Source organism: Abramis brama (assembly GCF_963993115.1).
Source record: "Abramis brama genome assembly, chromosome: 1".
NCBI classification, from domain to species: domain Eukaryota; kingdom Metazoa; phylum Chordata; class Actinopteri; order Cypriniformes; family Leuciscidae; genus Abramis; species Abramis brama.
This window is the reverse complement of record NC_139963.1, coordinates 6,687,302-6,702,076: the sequence shown is the minus strand read 5'-3', so window position 1 is coordinate 6,702,076 and position 14,775 is coordinate 6,687,302. Positions and strand designations below refer to the sequence as shown.

Here is a 14,775-nt window from a genome sequence, read left to right as displayed (position 1 = left end):
AATGTTTAAGAAATTATTTTTTCTCTGTATTTAGCTTCTGTTATTTTCTCAAGAGTGAGCTGATAACCTAGCTTTCGCGCCTTGCGGTCACGTGCTTCATGTTACACAAATCCGCGTTTACAATCTGTTTGAATGGGTTTCAAATAGGACAGAGACGCCAGCTTCACTATATTTGCAGCATTTTTTGTTAATATTAAAGCATGATGTGACGCATAACGCATCGATTACTATGTTGACGATATTCACAGTATTTTGAGGAGTGATGAAGAGGCAAAATGAATGTTTTTCTTCAGATATTCCTTAGATTGTTGGTCAGCCTCAAAACCGACCAAATACCTTGAGTGTAGCTTTTACCAATTAAAAATAAATTCACTATATTTTAGTTAAGTTATATTTAGAATATATTTTATGGTAATAAAGAATTATGATCAAATAATGTCGACTGGTGTATTACATCAGTGTTCATGTCTATCAAATGCAGTGTTGAGCACTATATCCAATCACGCGTTTCTGCTGAGTTTAAAAATACAACGTCCAATCAAAGGCAGTTAGATTAGTCACCGGTGAAATCCGGTGAGAAGTGCGCGCTCCGTCACAGAATTCTCTAATCATAAACCACAAAGTGCAAATATAATGTATGTAAGAAATTATTTTTTCACTGTAGATAGACAGCTTTGTTTCTGGGTTTTTCCTACATTTGGCTGCCGCCGAATTGAATTTTTGTCCTGCTAGAGCCTTATTTGATCGGTGAGTGATGACTGCTCTGCTGCTCTTGTGAAAGAACGAGCAGAGAGAGCCCCGGCGGCGCACGCGCACTCTCACGTATTCAAAGTGATGTCTTTCTCTCTCCCTCGCGCAATTTATAAAAATCAAATGACACGATGGTAAATAATCATGGTAAATTATTCAGTGATGAAATGTGTTCTGTGTTGACACAATCTTGTGCGATGTCCTAACTGCTGGGATAATCACTCAACGCGTACACGTCCGACTCGCAAACTAATGACTCTTTTGAACCGATTCACTTTAATGAATTGTTAAAACAACTGATCTGTCCAACACTGAACTCACAAAACGTCTGAATCGGTGTATAACAGACCAGTAACACTTTACAATAAGGTTCCTTTTATCAAACTCTTGATAACTACATTAGTTAACATTAACTATTAATAAACTATTAATCTTTGTTAATGTTAATTTCACCTAGTAGCCTACATTATTGAAATCAAAAGTTGTATTTGGTAACATTAGTAAATGCACTGTGAAGTAACATGAACAAACAATGAAAAACTTTATTTTTATTAACTAAGATTAACAAATATTAATAAATACAGGAACAAGTGTATTGTTCATGGTTAGTTAGCCTAATACATGAACTAATGTTAACAAATCAAACCATACTCTAAAGTGTTACAAACAAATAATTTACTCTGAACTCAGAAGTGCTTACCCCATTTTTATTATTAATAGTATACAGTGTTTCCCTTAGGTTTACAGGTTTGGGGGGGGGGGGTTGGTTGGTTGGTTGGTTGGTTGGTTGGGGAAAATTGACACAGACACTATCTATCTATCTATCTATCTATCTATGTGTCACATTAATTGGTTGTCTGGGAGGGTAATGCTTTGTAAAAGTTAAAATAAAACACAAATGTTAAAAAAAAAATGTTAACATAAGATATCTCTTTAAAAAAATAAAAAAACATATTTAAATCTTTTTAAAATTGACTTTTGCAAATAACCTTTGTTAAATTTATAGAAGTATTTGTTAATATTAATGGACCAGAGCTTAAATAGTTTTATTTTTAACAACTAAAAAAGATTTATAAATACTAACAAATATATTGCTCATTCATTGTTCGTTAATGTTAGTTAATACATTTATATGACAAACAAATTTTAAATGGGCTTTTTTTGTGAGAAGTTTTTATTTCTATGATGCATTTATTGGAGAGAATAATCCTGTCAGACGCAGCACTGCTGTGAACGCGCGTTCACGTTTAAACACAATTTAAACAATGTATTATTCAATGCATTACTTCTATATAATTATATATTAAGTTGCTCAAGCAAGTGGTAAAATATTTAACCATGTATTTATATTAAAAATCTTTTGCATTTAAATTTTAATACAATAAATCTTGCATGTCACAAAGAACCTCCACGAATGTCATTATGTCGCCTTGTTGAGGTAAATTGTAGTTTTCCTTGCTTTACCCCGGTCTTAAAGTGAAAAATTAAATAAATTTATGGTGAGATTACAAAATTTTATTTAATTCATCGCACTTATGGTGAAATTACTACATTTTCAGGTCAATCTGTGTTCATTTTGACCACGAAACATGCGCTGTCACTTTAATTCAGCGTTTGCAGCACAGCAGAAATCATAGACAGTATATAAACGGCAAAAGTAGACTCGGTGCGGAAACGATCGCTGCACTGCTGTATACGCACCGCAACTGGAACGGATCGATCATCGACACGGACTGCATCCGCGTGCAGTGTGAAAGCTCTGTAAACATGGGTACGGAAAAAAATACTCACCGCACACGCACTGCAAACGAAATATGTGTGAAACGGGCGTAGACTTGGAGCAGGAGAGCTACTCCGGCTGCTACTCGCAGTAGAGCGAGTGTTGCCATCTTCAGTTCAGCGACATATTTCCCGCCGCGCGCTCTCTGTCCGCTAGTGCTCTGTATTTGACGCAAGTGTTTGTTTGTGTGTGAGTGTGCGCGCTTGCGCACTCATTGGGATAATTGTAAACGCGCAAACACAGACAGAAAAGACATGCCATCGTGGAAATAAGGGCTATTTAGTTTTTTTTAATAAAATAACAAATTGTAATCTGGCGCTAAAAAGAAAATCAAATCAAATTTACTTGACTTCAAGGGGGGCGGGGGGAGCCGTTAGGAGGGCGGGGCGCCCCCCTTATATAATGGTAGGGGAAACACTGGTATATATATATATATATATATATATATATATATATATATATATAACAATGTGTACATTTTTGTAGAAATCATTTAGTTTAGACTGGAGTGAGGTGAATATTTTCAGCTTTTTTTCCAGTGTTATTATTTGCAATGAAAGTTCAAGTTACATGGTTTGTGAGTGTGGTGTTGAGTTTTATGACACTCTTTTTCTCTTGTTTCAGAATACTGATTCACAAGCATTCCTTACTGCATTTCAAAGGTAAAGGGTTAATTAGGGACATGGCCACAAGTACAAAATGCTTCAGATTTGGCGTGTTGATAAGAAAATCGTTATAGTTTAAAAATGATCAGGAATATAAAAGCTATTAGAAAAAAACTGTTTTGTTTATGCCACAAATAATTAAGACTACATTTACCCATCCATTCTCTAAACCACTTGTCCTATATAGTAAACCTGCTGGATGGTCGGCCCATCACAGGTTTTAGGCCGCATATTTGACATAACTCAACTTCTAGTATTTCAAAAAAAGACATTCTTGGGATAAATTCCTAAAATTATCTGTATTCTTCATATAGATAAAATATCATAAAGTATCATAATCATCATAAAGTCATATTTCATTATGCTGTCGTCATTTTTTTCAGACTGACTGATCAGAGCACAACCTGCATTTTCTGCTGCACTTTTCTCTCTGGTTAGTATTAATATTGTTTCTTAAGCTGTCTTATGGCATTTTCATCCCATCGCCATTATTGTAGTCCCTGTGCCTTAATATGTCTGTTTTTATATCTTTTTCAGGTTCCTTGGGTTTTGCCGTTTTCTACAGAGAGCAGTTTATTTCATTTCTTACCCCACGTCCTCTACCTTCACCGCCCACCACCTACCCCCTCCACCTTCACCCCCACCAAACGACCTACCCCCTCCACCTTCACTCCCCCACCGCCACCCCCTCAACCCCCCCCACCCCCCAAAAAAGCCTCTATTGCAATTTACAAGTTTACACAGTGTCTCTTTCGTTGTTCTTGTTTAACTGTTTATTTTCTTCCTGAGAGTACTACAGGTTTTATCTTTTTAGGCTGAACAGCTGTTACATCTGGAGAACGTTCAAAGTATGTGCCTACCTAAGTGAGAATGTCCAATTAAAATGAATTTGACTAACAAATAAGTGCATTTAAACATGTATTACTTTTGAGTATTAAAAAATAAATCCATGGCTACTTTTTATGATTTGGGACTTAAAAGTAAAATCTCTACTTTTAGAAGTTACTTAATTCACTGAAATTAGTGAGTTAAACAGACAAATTTGTCAAGAATCATTTTTTGTCATTTCTTTTTATCTCTTCATATTTTAAAGAATGCCGCGGAAAGGAAAGAGATCTCAGGCTCAAAAAATTCGTTGGAGAAAGTTGGACCTGGAGGATGACCAGACCAGACCCTCCAGGATTAACCAGGTACTATTGATATCTGTGTCTTTCAACATGCTCATTTCAGGGCACCTTAATGTTTGGGACTAGGGCTGTCACGATTTCACAAATGCGACCACATCAAATTTTAACTCGCAAATTCTCAAATCTATATAGGACATATATTACAATTTATACCATGGTCTGGGTGAATACTCGATTCTGATTGGCTGCAGGGTGTCCGTTAAAAAGTGATAATGGACACCTAGGAAAGGCGTCCCGTCAATTTGCCTGATGACAGTTCTAAATGATTGCGCTGGCTCAAACTCACTGATCAACTGCTGCGGTCGGGTCGCTGTGGCCACGTTGCTTGGCAACGCCTGTATACGGGAGATATTAAATAGTGCGCTCGACTTAATAAATAAAAACCCTCACGATTTTTACTCTAAAACACATTAAAGTATTATTAATTGATTAAATATTTCTTTCTTTCGTAAGTAACCATGGTATAAGCGGGTTAATGCCCTTCGAGGTGTCCATTATCAGGTTTTAATGGACTTCGGCGGAGGCAACCGTCCTCCGCTGTGCGTCGGACGGTTCACGCCTCGCCGTCGTCCATTAAAACCTGATAATGGACACCTCGTCGGGCATTAACCCTTACTTAAATAGTTAAATTTAATCACTAATTAATAAAATAAATAAATTAATCTTTATTAAAATTTTAAATGCCTTTTCTTTAGTTTTTTAGTTTATCTTTAATACTGTTTAGCAAAAATGACTTTGTCCCAAACACTATGAAGTGCAATTTAAAATTTAACACAGATTCTATAACACTAATTTTGACGAACAGCCTAATTCCATGAATGATGATTTACAGGTTGAACAGGCAAGCACCAGTGCAGCTGTAGCTCAGGTTTCGGGTAGAACGTATGCAGAAGGTGGTGATATTGCACCCAGGGTTTTGTCTGTGCAGGCATCTCATTGTCAAGGTGATGATAGGTATGACAGTTTCTCTAGAAATCATCAGTGCACGTGTGTAGCGTTGACATTTTTAGCTAACCAGAGTGAAGGGATTGCGTTCAAGATTCCTGACCTTGATAGAGTTTTAGAGGAGGGAGATGCGTTATATGTCGATACTAAAATGCATCTTATTGCTGAAAAGAGGTTTAATCGCAACCATCTGTCTATGGAGGAAGTACCGTTGAGCGTTGCATCATTTCACCAGACACATAATGTGCTGAAGTCAGGAGTGATGTTTGGATACCTCAGAGCCACAGGGACCCCTGGCACTGAAGAGTGGTGGATTCCTCTCACTGAAAGGCTACAGTGTCTCTCAACAGATGTCAGTCATGCTCTGCTCCTTGTTGCTCCAGAGTGTATTGCTGTGTTCAGAGACAGATCTGGAAGGTATGGATACTTTGACTCTCACTCGAGGACTGCTGCAGGCTTGCCCCATCCTACTGGCCATGGAACTGCTGTCATGTTGACTTTCACCCACCTGAGTGACATGGCAGACAGAGTTCTCAAGATCTTCCAGGATCGTGGTGATGAGACAAGCTATGAATTCATGCCTGTATCATTTGAAACAGAGCAACAGTCTGTCCAACAGCCTTCATCATCTGTTTTTGAACAGGTATCACAAGTGACTTCAGCTCTACCAGAACCAGCAACAAATGTTGGAGCCAAAGTAAATTTTGTTGGCTCAGGAGCTGAAAACCGAGATGTGGCAGATAAAACAAATAAGCACAGAAGAAGAAAAGAAATGCGTAAAACATTTAAAATGTCAAAACAAGGCAGAGAACCTAAGGACACGGCTGCACCTTATGCCACCAGGAAACATAAAAAAAAGGATTGTGAGAGACGGAGGTATGCCACTTCTTTGCAATACCAATCAAAGAAAAAAGAATCAAATAAGGTAAAGTATAATCAAGATGCTCTCTTCCGAAACCAAATGAAATGGTTTATAGTGAGAAGATACAGCACGGATACCATCTTCCAGAGGAAGATGAAAGAAAACATGAAGAAGAGGTACAGCACAGATGCTCTCTTCCAGAAGAAGATGAAAGAAAACATGAAGAAGAGGTACAGCACAGATGCTCTCTTCCAGAAGAAGATGAAAGAAAACATGAAGAAGAGGTACAGCACAGATGCTCTCTTCCAGAAGAAGATGAAAGAATACAGTAAGAAGAGGTACAGCACAGATGCTCTCTTCCAAAAAAAGAAGAAAGAGTACATCAAGAAGAGGTACAGCACAGATGCTATCTTCCAGAAGAAGCAGAAAGAGTACATGAAGAAGAGGTACAGCACAGATACTCTCTTCCAGAGGAAAATGAAAGCCTACATGTTTAAGAGATATGCAGGTGACCCAGAGTTCAGAGCACATCACATCCTGCGATGTACCCTACGCAAGACCCAGAAATGTGCCAGTGATGTTACATATCATGTTCTTCATCGATTGCAATGCGCACTGCGGATCAAAAATAAATATAAACCGTACATCCGTCCCAGCCAGGAAACACCCCAGCCTTGTGTTAACAAAGTGATGGAAAGTGCCATACATGCATTCCGGTGTAAGATTCAGCATGGCCCTACACATGTCTGCACAGTCTGTCACAGAGCCCTGTTTCCTAATCAAGTCAAGGTCTGTAATAGAACAAGTTATAACAAAAACGTTCATGTTGCAGCGTCTTGCCTAACCGGGAAGTATGTTCACGCGTGTGATAGTGCCTGCTCAGGTTCATGCGTAGTTCCGGAAGAGAGAAGACAGGAATGGATTTGCCACACTTGTGACAGCCACCTCAAGAGAGGACAGATGTCTTCAATTGCAGCAGCCAACAAACTGCAGTTGCCACCAATCCCTACGGAATTGGATGAATTAAATGTCCTTGAACGTCAACTCATTGCAAAAATTTTACCATTTGCAAAAATAGTTGCATTACCCAAAGGACAGCAGAGAGCAGTACGTGGTGCCGTCGTGTGTGTGCCCTCCGAGATGGAGAAGACTGTCAACTCTCTGCCAAGACCAAGAAGTGAGGCCCAGCTGCTGCAGGTGAAGCTGAAGAGACATGTTAAGTTCAAAGGATACCAGCAGTTCCACACGGTGAACATGCATAACGTACTTGCAGCTTTATCGAAGCTGAAAGCAATGCATTCGGAATACAGGAATATCTCCATAAGAGAAACGGCTATATTCGAAAGTCCCATAGATGAGGAAGCTGATGTCTCTGAAAGTCACCTAGACGAGGAAGCTGAAGTCTCTGAGATGCAACAAGAAGTCGATGTTGCTGAGCAGGATGAGCAACACGTTAGCGTCGAGGAAAAGGATGAGCTTCGACCCGGGCTCACATTAGACACGTGCATGCAGCCGCCCGACATCGGACAGGAGATCTTGTCGTATGGTGAGGGAATATTTAGTATCGCACCTGCACAAGGACAAAAGCCTGTTGGATTTTTCAAGATCCCAAAGCTGGAAGCTATGGCTTTCCCTGTTCAATTCCCCACTGGACAAAATTCCATTGATGAGGAAAGACAAATTTCAATATCTCCCAGTATGTATTTCAACGTGAGATTGTTCAGCGTGGACACGCGTTTTGCAAAAGATCAGAGTTATCTTTTCTTTGCACAGTTTGTAACAGAAACGCAACTGGCTAGAAACAGCATGTCTATTCAGTTGCGAAAAGGCAAACCTCTCACAAGAGATGGCCGAAGAATTTCTAACAGACTGCTTCAAGACAACCGGGAGATTGAAAGATTGGTACACAACAGAGACGCCACGCGGTTCATGCAACCACTGAGAGGCTCTCCATCGTATTGGGAGAAAACTTTGAGGGATCTACAGGCTATGATAAGACAGTTAGGAACCCCTACGTTTTTTTGCACATTCAGTGCAGCCGAAATGAGATGGCCTGAAGTAATTACAGCAATCAAGGCCCAGCAAGGTGAACACGTCGACTTTTCCGAGCTTGACTGGACGACAAAGTGTGAAATCCTCCGAAGCAATCCGGTCACTGTCATGCGTATGTTTGAGAAGCGGGTGGATGCGCTAATGACTCATCTGCTTTTGTCGCCTGCCCAACCCATTGGTAAAGTTGAGGACTACTTTTACCGAGTGGAGTTTCAAGCTAGAGGAAGCCCACATATCCATCTTCTTGTTTGGATAAAGGACGCACCCGAGTTTGAAAAGGACTCTGATAAGGATGTTTGTGACTTTATTGACCGCAACATAACCTGCCAGTTGCCCGATCCCTCGGCTGATCCTGAGCTTCACAAGATCGTCACAGAGGTCCAGCTTCACAGCAGGAACCACTCAAAGTCCTGTAAGAAGGGAAATCTATTGTGTCGATTTGGGTTCCCCAAACTACCGGTGTCTAGCACCACGATCACTCGTCCGCGACCACAGCGTCCTGAAGAAGAGGATGACACGGACACTTCTCCATCTGGAAGCTGCATGTTTGCATCTAAACAACCACAGCGTCCTGAAGAAGAGCATGAGAAAGAGCAAAAGCAAGCAGACAGAAGAAAGTTGAGACGGGAGGCTGCTCAAAAGGCAATGAGCGAAGCCAGGACAAAACTCAAGCCGGTGTGGGATCTGTTGAATGACCCCCAAGCCTCTTTTGACAGCTTGTCAGACCTACTGACAAAGAGTAAGTTGTCCATCGATGACTACAATGAGAACGTCGAAGCATTGTCCAATGCCAACGTGATTCTGCTGAAGCGTGATCCAAAGGAGTCTTGGGTGAATGGATACAATCCCGATTTGTTGAGGGCATGGAACGCTAATATGGACATTCAGTTCGTTCTTGACGCTTTTAGCTGCGTTATGTATATGCTTTCGTATATTTCCAAGCCGGAGCATGAAATGGGCGATTTACTTAAGAACGTAATCAAGAGTGTGCGTGAGACGAACGTTAGCGAGGAAGATGAAATGAAGCAGATAATGCAAGCCTACTCAAAACACAGGCAAGTTAGCGCTCAGGAGTCTGTGGCACGAACATGCAGCTTACCGTTGAAGAAGTGTTCACGAAGTGTTGTGTTTCTACCGACGGACGATGACGCGCTTAAGATGAGTCTTCCCCTAAGCGTCCTACAAAACAAAAATCCTGATTCGGAGGATGTGTGGATGTCAGGGATGATAGAGAAATACAGAGCAAGGCCTCAAACGCGTGACTTTGAGAAGATGTGTCTGGCAGAATTTGCTTCGGAGTGCCGCATCGTGTACGGTCAACAAACAAAAGGCAAGAATGTTCACCAGCTGCTCTACGGCATGGGCTTTTTTCAGAAAAGAACTGGGAAGGCTGCAGTTATTAGGTATGCACGTTATTCGGAGGAAAAACAACCCGAAAAGTTTTACAGTAGATTACTTAAGCTTTATATGCCACATCGAAGCAACGAACAGCTAAAACCGCCTAGATTTCCGACATATGAAACATTTTACAAGAGTGCAAAGGTGGAACTACCCTGGACAACCCCTGGTTTGCTTTTCCCTGTCTGCGCCATAGTGCAAGCACACAAGGAAAAATTCGAAAAACACAGCGACGAGGTGGATAAGGCGTTCGATCAGCTGCAACAGCAAGGGCCACCCGAGAACGCATGGGCCGCCTTTGCACCAGAGATTGAAGTGGATCGTTTAGAGTGCGTTGCAGAACGACAAGACATCAATCCAGATGATGAGGATGTACAAGATGATGTCCCAGAATTTCAGATTCTTGAACATGGAGATGGAGTCGTGCCACAAATAGAGGCCCCGCAGATGAGCATCGAATTTGTTAGGAAGATGTTCAGAAGTCTAAACGTGACGCAGGCAGCCATATTCTACACGATCTGTGAGTGGTGTCAGAAGCGTGTGTGGGGTCATAATCCGGAACAGTTTTTCTACTTCATGTCAGGTGGTGCTGGATGTGGCAAATCACACGTCATCAAGTGCATATACATGGAAGCGACCAAGATTCTGCGACAACTGCCTCGACTACGGGAGGAAGGAGATCTATCCGTGCCTACGGTGCTCTTGAGTGCGTTTACTGGAACGGCAGCGTTCAACATATCCGGTAAAACTCTGCATTCCATCTTAAAACTTCCAAGGAATCTGAAGCCACCATATCAAGGACTTGGAAATGCCCTAGATGAACTACGAGCAAGACTACGCGACGTGGAGATCCTTATCATCGATGAAGTGTCCATGATTTCAAAGGATCTTTTTGCCTACATAAACTGGAGATGTCAGCAAATCAAAGGCAGCAAGAAACCTTTCGGGGGAATCTCTGTCCTCGCCGTGGGCGATTTTTACCAACTGCCACCTCTGGGTAAAGCCAAACCACTCTGCGTGTATGAAGAGGATGTTTTGGACTTCTGGAAAGAACATTTCCAAATTATTACCCTCACCGAGATCATGCGTCAGAAAGAAGACCTGGCTTTTGCCCAACTTTTAAACCGTCTACGGGTGAAGAAGAAGACCGAAGATCTCGCCGAAGAAGATAGAGCTTTGCTACTCCAGGCTGTGAAGGACCCCAAAGACTGCCCGTGTGATGCACTGCACATATTTGCCACCAACAAGGAAGTTCACGAACACAATACTAAAACAATCCATGCTCTTCACACTGACATCATTACCATTGATGCAGAAGACTACAGGAAAGACCCAAGAACAGGAGGGATGAAGAGACAAATGAAGCCCATCACCGGAAAAAAGGACGACTTGCCTGACACCGTACAAATTGCGTTGGGAGTACGCATAATGGTGACTAGGAATCTGGATGTTGAAGATGGACTAGTAAACGGGTGTTTTGGAAAGATTGCAAACATTGTCAGTAAGACAAAAGATGGAATCGACACCGTGCAAATGTTAGGACTTCAGCTCGACAATCCGAACGCAGGCAAGAAACACCGCAAAAGGGTGCAAGGTGAAGAAGACGACTTGGTTTACATCGAGAGATCCGAAGAAACTCTTAGGAAAGGAGCAGTTCGTCGACAATTCCCCATCAAGTTAGCCTACGCCTGCACAGCTCACAAAGTCCAAGGCATGACAATGGAGAATGCCGTGGTGTCACTGAAGAAGATTTTCGAGCCGGGAATGGCCTACGTTGCACTCAGCAGAACGACCTCACTTCGTGGATTGCACATCATAGACTTCAATGAGAAGAAGATATATGCTGATCCTTCAGTAACAGCCTCATTGGATAACATGACCAGAGCAACATTCGAAGGAATCATGCCACTTTTGCAGCAGGTGAGGGAAACCAACATGGATCAAACGCTTAAAATCATCCATCACAACACAGAAGGACTGTCATCCCACATTGAAGACATCAGATGCCATCATGAACTGCTTCTATCGGATATTCTTTGCATGACGGAAACTCACCTGACCGGATCATTCACTACACCTCACGTCCAATTGGATGGATACAACATGTTTCTGCGTAACAGACATGTCTCCTACTCGACACACCAAGAAATTGCACAGAAAGCTGGCGGTGGAGTCGCAATCTATTGCAAAGAGCATATATCAGCTCAGGCTAGGCAGTTTATTCAAAATGTGACTGATCTGGAGTATGTCGTCATCAAAGTAGATAGCCCGATCAAAGCAACAATCGCTGCTGTCTACAGGCCACCACACTATGGATTCGAAGGATTCCTGGAAAACTTGAAGAGTCTGCTGGATTATTTGGACATCGTGGACGAACATCCTGTAATAATCTGTGGAGATTTTAATGAGGATCTCTGCGCAGGGAAAAAAACTGTTCTGGAATTGTTTCAGTCTAAAGGATACACGCAACTGATCACCACAGCAACAACCAAAAAGAACACTCTATTGGATCATATTTACATCTCTCATCCGGATTTGTGCCTTCAGTCAGGTGTCTTGCATAGTTATCATAGTTATCACAATCCCGTGTACTGTATTTTGCGTAAATGAGTTTTTGTGATGGACCGGTATTGTTGTGTGTTGCGGTAGGTTAGTATGCCATACGGAACCGTTTGCCACTGAACCTTGCTTTAAATGAGACAGTGGGGCTTCGACAGCCTTAGTTGAACGGTTGGGCGCGTATGGTCGGGTTGTTAGGTAGGCCATACGGAACCGTTGCCAATGGACCTGGATACATGACATCAGCAGGGCTTCGACAGCCTTAATCAAACGGGTTGGCGCGTATGGTCGTGTTGCGGTTAGATTGTGGTTAGGAGATTGTGGTTAGGTCATGTTTAGGGTTTATGCCACTGAGCTACGAGGAAGGAGCAACCACAGCAGCAGCAGGAAGTATGGAGGAGTAGTGTGACAGCTCCAGGGAGGACACAGACAGTCATTGAGCAACAGTGGCAGTAAGTTATAAAAGACAAGGGAAAGAGAGAAGTAGCAAGACACCATTGTAATGTTTGATTTTGACCTTATAACATACATTTTAACTTGAATTGATTTCAATCTACACAATTTGTGACAATCTGTGCGGGATATGCAGTCCCCTGCTATTCTATGATTGATATGTGCACTTCTATAAAGTTGCAGGAAGAATTGGGAGACCATAGCAGTCCTGTCTGGATACGAGTGTGCAATATACCTTCTAAAGCTAAGTGTTAAAAGATTTTGCTTCAGTCGGTGTACTACTGCTTTTCATAACCGCATTTGAATCGAAATGTTATATTTGAATCTAATTTTGATTTTAATGTTTTTCAGGAACCAGCCAAATGAAGTCAGATTGTCTGAGAAGATCACGTGTGCTACATCAATGACGATGACGAGCTGGATACCAGATTACATGCCAATTTCTTTCCGTAAGTTTTATTTCTGAGTTTCTTTCTTTTTTTTGTTTATTAGTACCGGGTGTATTAGTGATCCCATTGTTAATTTATTAAGTTTCATGCCCGGAGAAGAGGTCCAAATATCTATGGCATTGAGGACAACGCTGAAGAATGAAGAAGCAGAGGAAGAAGCAGACTGAGGTAAAGTTTGTCAATACTACTGATAAGGTCTAGTGTTTCAGTGCATTTTATTTTACAATGGTTTCATTGTTTTTCCCGGGTCAAAAATGGTCTTCGTTGGTGGCCAACAGACACTGCTGTCCTATCTTGCCCTCTTATTTAAAAAAAGAGCAGATTTTACCACTGGATTTCATAGTTTTGTAAGATAAAATTATAATTTTGTTATATTGATATTAAAAAGTTAAACTAAAAAAAATAGCATCAAAAGGTTTATTTAAACTAATAGTCTTAATTTTCTACCATATAGCTAACAATTGAATAAAATTAACAGGTAGCTAACAACAACTTGCTTTGCGCTTTATGATTTTAATCACTCCAGTATGAACTTAATTTTATTTATTTATTTTAGACTATGTTATTTATTTTAAAAACTGCTGTTTAATGTTTATTCATGTTAGTTCACTGTATTTACTAATGTTAGCACTTAAAACTTTTAATTTTAACAATGTACCAGTATTAGTAAATGTTAAAAATCACTAACAAAGATTAATAAATGCTAAAAAAGTTAAATGCAGGAAAAACCATGGGTTTTGTTCAAAGGTGTATGATTTGATGTGAAAAGCTTTGATTTTAACGTGCATGATGGTTCTCAGAAGTGACAGAGCAAAAATGGTATTTTGCCAGGCTTACATTTGACCCATCAACTATGCTGCTCAATAAGTCTTGGAGAATCAGAACAATTCAAATAAATTCACTAACATTATCATATATGTTTTACCTCCTCTGCCCTCAGGATATCCACGGAGACAGATGGGCGCCATTCAGCATAGAAACATCGGCCTCTCCCATCTGTGCAGAGACGGAGTTCACCTGAGCACAGAGGGAAACCAGCTTCTCCTGAGCAACCTCAGAGAAGGTCTGCAGGTGGAACTCCAAAGTTGAAGCCAAATGTCCTTTTAAAGGCAACAACGGCTCTTTTCAGAGCTACCCACTCATTCAACTAAAGAGCATTTTTACAAAATGTATTCACAACTAGGGCTGAACGATACATCGAATTTTCATCGTCATCATGATATGAACTCGCGCAATGAACACATCTCAACAGACAGCCTGACACAATGAATAATGCCTGGTTCAGATTACAAGATTTTTGTGTCTGTTAAAATGTCACGGTGTCAGATTACAAGATTTTTGTGTCTGTTAAAATGTCACGGTGTCAGATTACAAGATTTTTGTGTCTTAAAATGTCACGGTGTCAGATTACACGATTTTGACTCCTAACAAGAAACATGTCAGACTACACGTTGCTTTCCGACCAGTCATCGCATGCCGTCACACGCACACATTCACTCGCAAACATTCACTCACACACGTTCACTCGCACACACTCACACACACACTCACACTCACTGTCCCTCGCTCACTCACTTGCGCTCTCTCACTCACTCACTTGCGCTCTCTCACTCACTCACTCTTTCAAGCACACACACACACTCACTGTCCCTCGCTCACACACTCGCGCACACAC

General features: G+C 41.1%; 1 protein-coding gene and 1 long non-coding RNA gene across 2 annotated transcripts in view; one reads left to right on the top strand and one right to left on the bottom strand.

The window, feature by feature from the left end:
* LOC311079881 (uncharacterized protein) overlaps positions 1 to 14,775 on the bottom strand; it is a 518,544-nt gene that overhangs the window by 284,188 nt on the left and 219,581 nt on the right. The window lies entirely within an intron of this gene.
* LOC311080009 lies at positions 4,282 to 14,433 on the top strand. The gene is made up of 4 exons (XR_014605494.1): positions 4,282 to 4,385; positions 12,829 to 13,100; positions 13,183 to 13,268; positions 14,041 to 14,433. It is a non-coding gene; the product is annotated as an uncharacterized lncRNA (long non-coding RNA).